Here is a 14,107-nt window from a genome sequence, read left to right on the forward strand (position 1 = left end):
AGTGACTAACGATCTCCTCATAGCTATGGATTCAAACACTTCGTCTGTACTGTTACTACTCGATCTTAGTGCTGCCTTCGACACTGTAGACTTAGATATTTTATTAGGGCGTCTTAAAAGTTGTGTTGGTATTTCAGGGTCAGCACTAGGCTGGTTCCATTCCTATCTATCAAACAGGACGCACCGAGTGGTCCATGGCAATGCGTCCTCGGAGCTCTATAATGTTACGTGTGGTGTCCCACAGGGATCGGTTCTCGGACCAATCCTTTTTAATATTTATATGATTCCGCTTGGCGACATAATACGCAAATATAATATTAGTTTTCAATGCTATGCGGATGACACCCAATTATATATGCCGTTATCGATGACAGATCCGCGGGATTGTTGTAATCTTGAGGCGTGCCTTGCGGAGATCAAGCAATGGATGTCTTTCAACTTCCTTCGTCTTAACCCAGATAAAACTGAGATGTTGATAATTGGGCCAACTCGTTATCAACACTTATTCAAGGAAACCGCTATAACTATAGATAACCGTACTATCACTCAAAGCGATACTGTAACTAATCTCGGGGTAATATTTGACCAAACTCTCTCCTTTCAAAAGCACATTAAGAATATAACCAGAATTGCGTTTTTTCTTCGTAATATTGCAAAGATTCGTCCGATCCTCTCGACCGGTTATTCATGCGTTCGTCACGTCGCGCCTGGACTACTGTAATGTACTATTGTCGGGTCTTCCTAAGTCCCGCATCAAAAGTCTACAGTTAGTACAAAATGCTGCTGCAAGGCTGCTCTCTCGGACAAGAAAATTTGATCACATTACCCCAATACTAGCCAACTTACATTGGCTCCCGGTCCATTTAAGATGTGATTTCAAGGTTCTTCTATTAACCTATAAATCACTGCATGGCTTAGCGCCTTCATATCTCGTCGACCTAGTTGTTCCTTATGTTCCGTCTCGTAACCTTCGTTCGCAAAACGCTACCCTTTTAGTGGCACCGAGAGCCAAGAAAATGTCTGCAGGCTCTAGAGCATTTTCTATTCGGGCTCCAGAGCTTTGGAATGCCCTACCAATGGATATTAGAACTGCTACCTCAGTAGAAACATTTAAGACACGTCTAAAGACACATTTCTATGACATGGCCTTTAACTTACCTGTAGTGGCCGATTCGGGTGGAGTTTGTTTTCTCTCCCTCTCCACTCCCTCCCTCCCCGGCCGGGGAGGTGGTTAGGTGGCACCCATGCTGACAGCGGCTATCTGGATTCTCGTGGGTTAATTCAGGATGGGGGAACTGCAGCTCAACCTCCTCGTAGACACTGCCAGGACAATTGAGGGCTCCTTCGGCAGCCCTCTGCTCTGACATGGACATCCACTTTTTATTTCATTGATGTTCATGTTGTATCATTTGTGCCATCTCTGCATCCATTCCAACCTGGTGATCCTGAAAGGGGGATCCTTCCATCTGTGGTCCCTTCTCAAGGTTTCTTATTTTCCCCTAGTAGGGGTTTTTAAGTTTTTCCTTGCCCTTTTGGGAGCTTAAGATCAGGGGATGCTTTGAGAATAATTGTCAATTTCTGTCTATGTGAAGCCCTTTGAGACTGCTTGTGATTTAGGGCTATACAAATAAACTTGACTTGACTTGACTACATTTTACCGTGGCACCATTGAGAGCGTCCTCTCCAGCTGTATTGCTGTTTGGGGTGGCAGCTGCACTGACTACAACCTGAAGGCCCTGCAGCGCATAGTGAACACGGCTGGTAAGATTATTGGTGCTTCACTCCCCTCCTTGAAAGACATTTACATCTCCCATGTCACCCGCAAGGCGACCACGATTGTGAGTGATGTGAGTCACCCTGCTCACTCTTTGTTTGAGCTTTTGCCCTCTGGGAAGAGGTACAGGAGCCTGCGCTCCCGCACCACCAGGCTCACCAACAGCTTCATACTCCAGGCTGTTAGGATCCTGAACTCTCTCCCCCTTTCTGCGTAGCGTCCTGTACTTTGCGCTATGCTTACTGTCTGCTGTATGCACACTGGCTCAGTTCTGCGCCTCTTATTTATTGTGTTATTTGTTTATTATTTATTCATCACTCATTATTTATTCATTATTTATTGTTTGTGCCTTCTTGTTTTTATTTTATGTCGTCTACTTGTATGTCTATCGTGTACTATGTCTCGTCACCGTGGGATAGAGGAAACGGAATTTCGGTTTCTTTTTGTGTCTTGACATATGAAGGGATTGACAATAAAGCAGACTGTGACTTGACTTTGACTATGGAAACTGGGCTGACTATTTTATATAGGAGCCGTCTTGCAAAAAGTGGCATCATGGACGTGCGCAAGAGACAAAAAGTTGCATCACGGACTGGCCCCGGAGAAGAATTTTTCAAAGGGCCTGACAAAAAGATTATCATGGATTGTTTCCACCCGGTTTCGAACCGGGGACCTTTCGCGTGTGAGGCGAACGTGATAACCACTACACTATGGAAACTCGCCTGGCTGCCCCACGAGAGCCGTCTTGCAAAAAGTTGCATCACGGACTAATTTTGAAGCTGGGACCTTTCGCTTGTGAGGCGTACGTGATAACAACTACACTATGGAAACTCGCTTGACTGTTGCACCAGAGCCGTCTTGCAAAAAGTGGCATCACGGACTGGCGCCAGAGAATAGTTTTTCAAAGGGGCTGACAAAAACATTGATGCGGTCTGTTTCCACCCGGTTTCGAGCCGGGGACCTTTCGCGTGTTAGGCGAATGTGATAACCACTACACTATGGAAACATGCTGACTGCCACAAGCGACCCGTCTTGCAAAAGGTTGCATCACGGACTAATTTTGAAGCGGGGACCTATCGCTTGTGAGGCGAACGTGATAACCACTACACTATAGAAACTCGCTTGACTGTTGCACTAGAGCCGTCTTGCAAAAAGTGGCATCACGGACTGGCGACGGAGACGAGTTTTTAAAAGTGGCTGACAAAAAGTTTGTGGATTTCAGTTCTGCATTCAACACCAATGTGCCACAACAACTCCAAACTTGAAATCCACCAACATCATAGTTCACTTCAATTCCGATGAGGCACCATTTCTGTTGCGAATATGGAGTAACAAATGAGCAAACTAATTCATTTATAATTTAGTTAATAGGGTGGAATTCCACTGCCTGCAGTTAACACAAACTGTCACACAAAAACCACTGCAGTTACGTAATAACTCTGCCGCAAACACAGGTTAACACACTTTTGGTAGACAGCATACCTAAGTTCACATAAACAAAGTAACTCCCCGTCGGGGAATCGAACCCCGGTCTTCCGCGTGACAGGCGGAGATACTGTCCACTATACTAACACGGAACACGTGTGAAGAAGTTCATGACGCTTGTTTCCACCCGGTTCGAAACGGGGACCTTTGGTGTGTATGGCGAACTTGATAACCACTACGCTATGGAGACTTGTCTGACTGTGATGCGGGAGCCGTCTTGCAAAAAGTGGCATCACGGACTGGCCCTGGAGACGAATTTGTCAAATGCGCTGACAAAAGAGCTATCAAGACTTGTTTCCGTCTGGTTTCGAACTGGAGACCTTTCACCTGTGAGGCGAGCGCGATAACCACTACAACAACACCTGTAGAGAGGGGGGATGAGGCGTGCTTGAGGACTGCGAGGGCCGACCTGTCCCGGGGCATCAAAAAGGCAAAGAGGGCGTTCTCTTGCAAAATTACCGCCCACTTCAAGGACAGCAGGGACGCACGGAGCCTTTGGCAGGGCATTCAGACAATCACGATCTACAAGCCCGCGCCGCAGAGCTGTGAGGGCGACGTCCGTCTGCTCAATGACCTTAACCGCTTCTTTGCTCGCTTCGACGCTCGGAAGAGCACTTGCCCGCTGAAGGCCACTCCCCCTTCACACGAGCTGCCCCTGTGCCTCTCCGCCGACAGCGTGAGGGGGGCGCTTGCCGCTATCAACATCCGTAAGGCGGCGGGCCCTGACAACATCCCGGGTCGAGCGCTGAAGGACTGCGCTGGTGAGCTGACGGGTGTCTTCTTTAACACTTCCCTGCAGCAGGCCATCGTCCCGTCGTGTTTCAAAGCTGCCACCATCGTACCTGTGCCCAAAAAACCTACTCCGTCCTGCTTCAATGACTATCGCCCCGTGGCACTTACGTCCATCATCATGAAGTGCTTTGAGGGGCTTGTCATGGAGCACATCCGATCCGTTCTCCCCCCCACCAGTACCTACCTCTGCAACTGGCCACTGGACTTCCTCTGTCAGAGGCCACAGGTGGTACGTGTTGGCGACAAAATCTCCGCCAGCATCAAGCTGAGCACAGGGGCCCCCCAAGACTGCGTGCTCAGTCCGCTGCTCTTCACCCTCCTGACGCATGACTGCACTGCAACCTACAGCGACAACCGCATAGTGAAGTTTGCTGATGACACGACTCTGGTGGGTCTCATCACCAAGGGAGACGAGACTCAATACAGGTTGGAGGTTGACCTTCTGACTACGTGGTGCAGGGAAAACAACATCCTGCTGAATGTCGACAAGACCAAGGAGATTGTTGTTGACTTCCGGAAAGGTCACACCCAACACCTGCCACTGACCATCGACGTTGCTGTGGTGGAGAGAGTGAGCAGCGCCTGGTTCCTGGGGTTGCACATCAGTGAGAATCCCTCCTGGTCCACCAACACCGCATCACTGGCGAAGAAGGCCCAGCGCCGCCTGTACTTTCTGCGGAAACTCAGGCGAGCGAGCGCTCCTCCGGCCGTCATGACTACATTTTACCGTGGCACCATTGAGAGCGTCCTCTCCAGCTGTATTGCTGTTTGGGGTGGCAGCTGCACTGACTACAACCTGAAGGCCCTGCAGCGCATAGTGAACACGGCTGGTAAGATTATTGGTGCTTCACTCCCGTCCTTGAAAGACATTTACATCTCCCATCTCACCCGCAAGGCGACCACGATTGTGAGTGATGTGAGTCACCCCGCTCACTCTTTGTTTGAGCTTCTGCCCTCTGGGAAGAGGTACAGGAGCCTGCGCTCCCGCACCACCAGGCTCACCAACAGCTTCATACTCCAGGCTGTTAGGATCCTGAACTCTCTCCCCCTTTCTGCGTAGCGTCCTGTACTTTGCGCTATGCTTACTGTCTGCTGTATGCACACTGGCTCAGTTCTGCGCCTCTTATTTATTGTGTTATTTGTTTATTATTTATTCATCACTAATTATTTATTCACTATTTATTGTTTATGCCTTCTTGTTTTTATTTTGTGTCGTCTACTTGTATGTCTATCGTGTACTATGTCTCGTCACCGTGGGATAGAGGAAACGGAATTTCGGTTTCTTTTTGTGTCTTGACATATGAAGGGATTGACAATAAAGCAGACTGTGACTTGACTTTGACTATGGAAACTGGCCTGACTATTTTATATAGGAGCCGTCTTGCAAAAAGTGGCATCATGGACGTACGCAAGAGACAAAAACTTGCATCACGGACTGGCCCCGGAGAAGAATTTTTCAAAGGGCCTGACAAAAAGATTATCATGGCTTGTTTCCACCCGGGTTCGAACCGGGGACCTTTCGCGTGTGAGGCGAACGTGATAACCACTACACTATGGAAACTTGCCTGGCTGCCCCACGAGAGACGTCTTGCAAAAAGTTGCATCACGGACTAATTTTGAAGCGGGGACCGTCGCGATAACCACTACAACAACACCTGTAGAGAGGGGGGATGAGGCGTGCTTGAGGACTGCGAGGGCCGACCTGTCCCGGGGCATCAAAAAGGCAAAGAGGGCGTTCTCTTGCAAAATTACCGCCCACTTCAAGGACAGCAGGGACGCACGGAGCCTTTGGCAGGGCATTCAGACAATCACGATCTACAAGCCCGCGCCGCAGAGCTGTGAGGGCGACGTCCGTCTGCTCAATGACAGCTACCTACCTACCTCTGGTTTTTAATAGACATGCCAACATGATCTTTATTTATATAGCATTTTCACATGCGCTTGAATTTGAAAATCAAAGGGAGGTGGTCTCTCTTTCTACATTAATGAACGTTGGTGTACTGATGTCACGGTGTTGAAAGAGTTTTGCAGCCCTCTCTTAGAAACACTTTTCATGAACACTTTTCATGCTATCTGCCACAAGCACCGCTTCTTTGCTCGACGCTCGGAACAGCACTTGCCCGCTGAAGGCCACTCCCCCTTCACACGAGCTGCCCCTGTGCCTCTCCGCCGCCAGCGTGAAGGGGGCGCTTGCCGCTATCAACATCCGTAAGGCGGCGGGCCCTGACAACATGCCGGGCCGAGCGCTGAAGGACTGCTCTGGTGAGCTGACGGGTGTCTTCACGGACATCTTTAACACTTCCCTGCAGCAGGCCATCGTCCCGTCGTGTTTCAAAGCTGCCACGATCGTACCTGTGCCGAAGAAACCTGCTCCGTCCTGCTTCAATGACTATCGCCCCGTGGCACTTACGCCCATCATCATGAAGTGCTTTGAGCGGCTTGTCATGGACCACATCTGATCCGTTCTCCCCCCCAAACATTGACCCCTTCCAGTTTGCGTACCGAGCCAAACGGTCCTCTGAGGATGCCATCTGCTCTGCCCTCCACTCTGCCCTCACCCAACTGGAGAGAAGGGACTCGTATGTGAGATTGCTGTTTGTGGACTTCAGTTCTTCCTTCAACACCATTGTGCCACAACGTCTCATCAGCAAACTTGACAAGCTGGGCCTCAGTACCTACCTCTGCAACTGGCCACTGGACTTCCTCTGTCAGAGGCCACAGGTGGTACGTGTTGGCGACAAAATCTCCGCCAGCATCACGCTGAGCACAGGGGCCCCCCAAGGCTGCGTGCTCAGTCCGCTGCTCTTCACCCTCCTGACGCATGACTGCACTGCAACCTACAGCGACAACCGCATAGTGAAGTTTGCTGACGACACGACTCTGGTGGGTCTCATCACCAAGGGAGACGAGACTCGATACAGGTTGGAGGTTGACCTTCTGACCATGTGGTGCAGGGATAACAACCTCCTGCTGAATGTCGACAAGACCAAGGAGATTGTTGTTGCCTTCCGGAAGGGTCACACCCAACACCTGCCGCTGACCATCGACGGTGCTGTGGTGGAGAGAGTGAGCAGCGCCCGGTTCCTGGGGGTGCACATCAGTGAGAATCTCTCCTGGTCCACCAACACCGCATCACTGGCGAAGAAGGCCCAGCGCCGCCTGTACTTTCTGCGGAAACTCAGGCGAGCGAGCGCTCCTCCGGCCGTCATGACTAGTAGCGCAGCAGCTTATTGATTACATGGTCGCCAATAATCAGTCTGGTTTTAGAGCTAATCATTCCACTGAGACAGCACTTGCTAAAGTGACTAACGATCTCCTCATAGCTATGGATTCAAACACTTCGTCTGTACTGTTACTACTCGATCTTAGTGCTGCCTTCGACACTGTAGACTTAGATATTTTATTAGGGCGTCTTAAAAGTTGTGTTGGTATTTCAGGGTCAGCACTAGGCTGGTTCCATTCCTATCTATCAAACAGGACGCACCGAGTGGTCCATGGCAATGCGTCCTCGGAGCTCTATAATGTTACGTGTGGTGTCCCACAGGGATCGGTTCTCGGACCAATCCTTTTTAATATTTATATGATTCCGCTTGGCGACATAATACGTAAATATAATATTAGTTTTCAATGCTATGCGGATGACACCCAATTATATATGCCGTTATCGATGACAGATCCGCGGGATTGTTGTAATCTTGAGGCGTGCCTTGCGGAGATCAAGCAATGGATGTCTTTCAACTTCCTTCGTCTTAACCCAGATAAAACTGAGATGTTGATAATTGGGCCAACTCGTTATCAACACTTATTCAAGGAAACCGCTATAACTATAGATAACCGTACTATCACTCAAAGCGATACTGTAACTAATCTCGGGGTAATATTTGACCAAACTCTCTCCTTTCAAAAGCACATTAAGAATATAACCAGAATTGCGTTTTTTCTTCGTAATATTGCAAAGATTCGTCCGATCCTCTCGACCGGTTATTCATGCGTTCGTCACGTCGCGCCTGGACTACTGTAATGTACTATTGTCGGGTCTTCCTAAGTCCCGCATCAAAAGTCTACAGTTAGTACAAAATGCTGCTGCAAGGCTGCTCTCTCGGACAAGAAAATTTGATCACATTACCCCAATACTAGCCAACTTACATTGGCTCCCGGTCCATTTAAGATGTGATTTCAAGGTTCTTCTATTAACCTATAAATCACTGCATGGCTTAGCGCCTTCATATCTCGTCGACCTAGTTGTTCCTTATGTTCCGTCTCGTAACCTTCGTTTGCAAAACGCTACCCTTTTAGTGGCACCGAGAGCCAAGAAAATGTCTGCAGGCTCTAGAGCATTTTCTATTCGGGCTCCAGAGCTTTGGAATGCCCTACCAATGGATATTAGAACTGCTACCTCAGTAGAAACATTTAAGACACGTCTAAAGACACATTTCTATGACATGGCCTTTTACTTACCTGTAGTGGCCGATTCGGGTGGAGTTTGTTTTCTCTCCCTCTCCACTCCCTCCCTCCCCGGCCGGGGAGGTGGTTAGGTGGCACCCATGCTGACAGCGGCTATCTGGATTCTCGTGGGTTAATTCAGGATGGGGGAACTGCAGCTCAACCTCCTCGTAGACACTGCCAGGACAATTGAGGGCTCCTTCGGCAGCCCTCTGCTCTGACATGGACATCCACTTTTTATTTCATTGATGTTCATGTTGTATCATTTGTGCCATCTCTGCATCCATTCCAACCTGGTGATCCTGAAAGGGGGATCCTTCCATCTGTGGTCCCTTCTCAAGGTTTCTTATTTTCCCCTAGTAGGGGTTTTTAAGTTTTTCCTTGCCCTTTTGGGAGCTTAAGATCAGGGGATGCTTTGAGAATAATTGTCAATTTCTGTCTATGTGAAGCCCTTTGAGACTGCTTGTGATTTAGGGCTATACAAATAAACTTGACTTGACTTGACTACATTTTACCGTGGCACCATTGAGAGCGTCCTCTCCAGCTGTATTGCTGTTTGGGGTGGCAGCTGCACTGACTACAACCTGAAGGCCCTGCAGCGCATAGTGAACACGGCTGGTAAGATTATTGGTGCTTCACTCCCGTCCTTGAAAGACATTTACATCTCCCATGTCACCCGCAAGGCGACCACGATTGTGAGTGATGTGAGTCACCCCGCTCACTCTTTGTTTGAGCTTCTGCCCTCTGGGAAGAGGTACAGGAGCCTGCGCTCCCGCACCACCAGGCTCACCAACAGCTTCATACTCCAGGCTGTTAGGATCCTGAACTCTCTCCCCCTTTCTGCGTAGCGTCCTGTACTTTGCGCTATGCTTACTGTCTGCTGTATGCACACTGGCTCAGTTCTGCGCCTCTTATTTATTGTGTTATTTGTTTATTATTTATTCATCACTCATTATTTATTCATTATTTATTGTTTATGCCTTCTTGTTTTTATTTTGTGTCGTCTACTTGTATGTCTATCGTGTACTATGTCTCGTCACCGTGGGATAGAGGAAACGGAATTTCGGTTTCTTTTTGTGTCTTGACATATGAAGGGATTGACAATAAAGCAGACTGTGACTTGACTTTGACTATGGAAACTGGCCTGACTATTTTATATAGGAGCCGTCTTGCAAAAAGTGGCATCATGGACGTACGCAAGAGACAAAAACTTGCATCACGGACTGGCCCCGGAGAAGAATTTTTCAAAGGGCCTGACAAAAAGATTATCATGGCTTGTTTCCACCCGGTTTCCAACCGGGGACCTTTCGCGTGTGAGGCGAACGTGATAACCACTACACTATGGAAACTTGCCTGGCTGCTCCACGAGAGCCGTCTTGCAAAAAGTTGCATCACGGACTAATTTTGAAGCGGGGACCTTTCGCTTGTGAGGCGTACGTGATAACCACTACACTATGGAAACTCGCTTGACTGTTGCACCAGAGCCGTCTTGCAAAAAGTGGCATCACGGACTGGCGACGGAGACGGATTTTTAAAAGTGGCTGACAAAAGGTTTGTGGATTTCACACAAAAACCACTGCAGTTACGTAATAACTCTGCTGCAAACACAGGTCAACACACTTTTGGTAGACAGCATACCTAAGTTCACATAAACAAAGTAACTCCCCGTCAGGGAATCGAACCCCGGTCTTCCGCGTGACAGGCGGAGATACTGTCCACTATACTAACGAGAAACGCTTGTATGGATTAGGGTCTTTTGTGACTTGTCACTAGAACCGGCCGCATAGTGGTAGGTTAAGAACCACTGATTAAGATGTTTGTTTTTAATAGATATGCCAACATGATCTTTATTTATATAGCATTTTCACACGCGCTTGAATTTGATAACCAGAAGCATGAAAGGACAATCGATCAGCAAGATATTGCCACTGTGGCTTTAATTAAATTGAATTATTATAGGTAACTAATTGTGTAGTTGGAAATTCAATGCGTATAACTCTGTTGGATTGCAAACATTTGTCCCTGTTTTCCAGTAGTAGTAGTAGTAGTATTAGTAGTATGATGGCGCCGCGGATGGCAGCCACGGTGAGTCGCTCTCTGTTTCTTTGTCTTATTTTGTGTGTTTTCTGTGTCCTCTGCTGTCCATCCCGGATCACTTTTACCAGAGAAGCGCTGTTAAACATTGGACAGTCTTCTTCTGGTATTTTCTCTCCTGTTCTCTCTGATTCAGACTGTTTGTCGGAGATTCTAGCCGGAGCGGCGGTGCTATACAAGCTAGTGCGACGGCGGCGCGGAAAACGAGCCAGAGCACTCGTAAAGCTGAGGCAGAGAGGGTTCCGTTCTGCCCTACCGTCAATTCATCTGGCGAATGTCCGCTCCCTGGCGAACAAGATGGACGAACTGCTGCTCCTCACTTCAAGGAACACGGACTTCAGCAGATCGGCCGCGCTGTGCTTCGTTGAAACGTGGCTCTGCGAACGAACCCCCCAACACGCCGTGGAGCTAGCGGGGTTTAGGCTAACTCGTGCAGACCGCAGCGCGGAGCTCTCCGGAAAATCAAAGGGAGGTGGTCTCTGTTTCTACATTAATGAACGTTGGTGTACTTATGTGTACTTATGTCTGTCCACACCTCTATCATCGTTGTCACCCACTCTCTCTCTTGCAGAGGCCGCGCCCGCACTCCAGATCCGCGAGGAGGAAGTGCGCCAGATGTTCCGGAGACAAAAGACCAGGAAGGCACCGGGCCCAGACGGCGTGTCACCTTCCTGCTTGAAAGTCTGCGCTGAGCAGCTGGCGCCCACCTTTGCACGGATCTTCAACCGTTCTCTGGAGCTGTGTGAGGTTCCCTCGTGCTTCAAGAGCTCCACCATCGTTCCAGTGGTCAAGAAGCCCGCCATCACAGGTTTGAATGACTACAGACCTGTCGCACTGACATCTGTGGTCATGAAATCTTTCGAGAGGTTAGTGCTGAACCACCTGAAGGATGTCACGGGCCCCCTGCTTTACCCCCTCCAGTTTGCCTACGGGGCAGACAGGTCAGTGGATGATGCGGTCAACATGGGACTGCACTACATCCTGCACCACCTGGACACCCCAGGAACGTACGCCAGGATCCTGTTCGTGGACTTCAGCTCGGCGTTCAACACCATCGCTCCTGACATCCTCCAACAGAAGCTCATCCAGCTTGCGGTCCCTGCCTCCACCTGTCAGTGGATCACCAGCTTCCTGACCAACAGGAGACAGCGTGTGAGGCTGGGGGGCATCACATCTGACACCCGAACCACCAATACTGGAGCCCCTCAGGGGTGCGTCCTCTCCCCACTGCTCTTCTCTCTCTACACCAATGATTTCTATTCAGGTGACTCTCCTGTGAAGCTCCTGAAGTATGCAGACGACACCACTCTCATCGGACTGATCCAGGACGGTGATGAGACTGCGTACAGACAAGAGGTGGAGCGGCTGGTTCACTGGTGCAGCCAAAACCACCTGGAGCTGAACCCGCTCAAGACCGTGGAGATGACAGTGGACTTCAGGCGAGACCCTTCACCACTTTTACCCCTCACTATCCGCAGTAATATTATTCTCTCCACAGACACCTTCAAGTTCCTGGGAACCACGATCTCTCGGGACCTGAAATGGACCGGCCACGTAGACTCTGTCCGGAAGAAGGCCCAGCAGAGGCTGTACTTCCTGAGACAGCTCAAGAAGTTCAACCTGCCGCGAGAGCTTCTGAAGACCTTCTACACTGCCATCATCCAGTCTGTCCTCTGAACCTCCATCACTGTCTGGTTTGAATCGGCCTCCAAACAAGACAAGCACAGACTGCAACGGACAATCAGGACTACTGCAGAAAAAATCATTGGAATCAACCTCCCATCTATCCAAGACTTGTACCTGTCCAGGACCAGGAAACGTGCAAGGAACATCTCTACAGACCCTTCTCACCCAGGTTGCAGTCTGTTTGAACTACTCCCCTCCGGACGGCGTTATAGAGCTCGGTACGCCAAAACCAGCAGACACAGAGACAGCTTCTTCCCCCAGGCTGTTGCTCTGATGAACTCACACCACTCTTAGATTCTCAGAGTCATTACTGTGCAATAATATCCTGCTCTTCACACCTTTTTTGAATTTGTCTACACTGTTTTTACCATTTTTCACATGTCCTGAGTGTTGTTAGTCACCTAAATGTTGAACAGAGGGTGTGTTTTACCGAAGTCAAATTCCTTGTTTGGCATGCTCAAACATTGCGAATAAAAAACTCTTGAATCTTGAGTAGTAGTAGTAGTAGTAGTAGTAGTAGTAGTTAGTAGTTAGTAGTAGTTATATCGCACAAGTGCTAATTTAATACCACACCACCTGCTTTTTTAAAGACCCATTATTCACTCTATGTGAGGCCAACGGTATTGATGAAATGAAACACATTTTGGTTACACCATTTTTGTTACAAATGCTTTTTAGTACATCGAATGTATAGGGATTCTTTCCACCCCAATCTTCAATCAATCTTCAAGGCACTTTGCACAAATTCGCTACAAAATCAAACTTGGAACCCAAAGCTACATCTCGACTCCAGAGTAAGCCCGTTGTTAATGTTAATTACATATAGACAAAGTGCACCCTAGCGGCCTGTTGGGTACAAAGGGATCAAGAATTGTCCCTGCATGTTACGTCACGAGATGCCTTGTCAAAAAAGCTCATACTGTATGTTTCTACCCGCTTTTGAACTGGGGACCTTTCGCATATTAGGCAAATGTGATAACCACTACACTATGGAAACTGATCTGGGTACCTCATGAGAACAGTCTTGCAAAAAGTTGCATGATGGACTGGCCCCGTGGACGAATCTTTCAAATGGGCTGACAAAAAGATTCATACAGTTAGTTTCCACCCGGTTTCGAAACAGGGACCTTTCACATGTGAGGCAAACATGATGACCACTACACTATGGAAAGCCGTCTGATTAAGCTACGGGAGCTGTCTTGCAAAAAGTCAAAGTCAAGAAAAGTCACCACGTCAATTTCTTCACGTCAAGACAGACAAAGAGATCAAAATTACTTTCCCACTATCCCACGGTGACAAGACATAGTACACAATATACATACAAGTAAACAACACAAAAAGTAAAAACAAGAAGGCACAAACCATGAATAAATAATAAATATTAAAACAATAATAATAATAAATGAGAGGGGCAAAAATGGAACAAGTGTGCATACAGCAGACAGTCACAATATAGAGCGAAAGTACAGGACGCTACGTAGAAGGGGGGAGAGAGTTCAGGATCCTAACAGCCTGGAGTATGAAGCTGTTGGTGAGTCTGGTGGTGCAGGACCGCAGGCTCCCGTACCTCTTCCCAGAGGGCAGGAGATCAAAGAACTCACATCACTCACAATCGTGGTCACCTTGCGGGTGAGATGGGAGGTGTAAAGCAGGGGAGTGAAGCACCAATAATCTTACCAGCCGTGTTCACTATGCGCTGCAGGGCCTTCATGTTTTATTTAGTGCAGCTACCACCCCAAACAGCGATACAACTGGAGAGGACGCTCTCAATGGTGCCACGGTAGAATGTAGTCATGACGGCCGGAGGAGCACTAGCTCGCCTGAGTTTCCGGA

At 48.6% G+C, this 14,107-nt stretch overlaps 4 non-coding genes across 4 annotated transcripts; all 4 read right to left on the reverse strand.

The window, feature by feature from the left end:
• Nucleotides 1–2,419: 2,419 nt before the first annotated feature.
• On the reverse strand, nt 2,420–2,492 carry trnav-cac (transfer RNA valine (anticodon CAC)). The gene has a single exon. It is a non-coding gene; the product is annotated as a tRNA-Val (tRNA).
• Nucleotides 2,493–2,707: 215 nt separating this feature from the next.
• Nucleotides 2,708–2,780, reverse strand: trnav-aac (transfer RNA valine (anticodon AAC)). Its single transcript has one exon. It is a non-coding gene; the product is annotated as a tRNA-Val (tRNA).
• Nucleotides 2,781–5,539: 2,759 nt separating this feature from the next.
• trnav-cac (transfer RNA valine (anticodon CAC)) lies at nt 5,540–5,612 on the reverse strand. Its single transcript has one exon. It is a non-coding gene; the product is annotated as a tRNA-Val (tRNA).
• A 4,158-nt stretch (nt 5,613–9,770) lies between these two features.
• On the reverse strand, nt 9,771–9,843 carry trnav-cac (transfer RNA valine (anticodon CAC)). The gene has a single exon. It is a non-coding gene; the product is annotated as a tRNA-Val (tRNA).
• Between the last annotated feature and the right edge of the window lie 4,264 nt (nt 9,844–14,107).

The sequence above is a fragment of the Syngnathus typhle genome, linkage group LG1 (genome assembly GCF_033458585.1).
Source record: "Syngnathus typhle isolate RoL2023-S1 ecotype Sweden linkage group LG1, RoL_Styp_1.0, whole genome shotgun sequence".
Lineage (NCBI taxonomy): Eukaryota > Metazoa > Chordata > Actinopteri > Syngnathiformes > Syngnathidae > Syngnathus > Syngnathus typhle.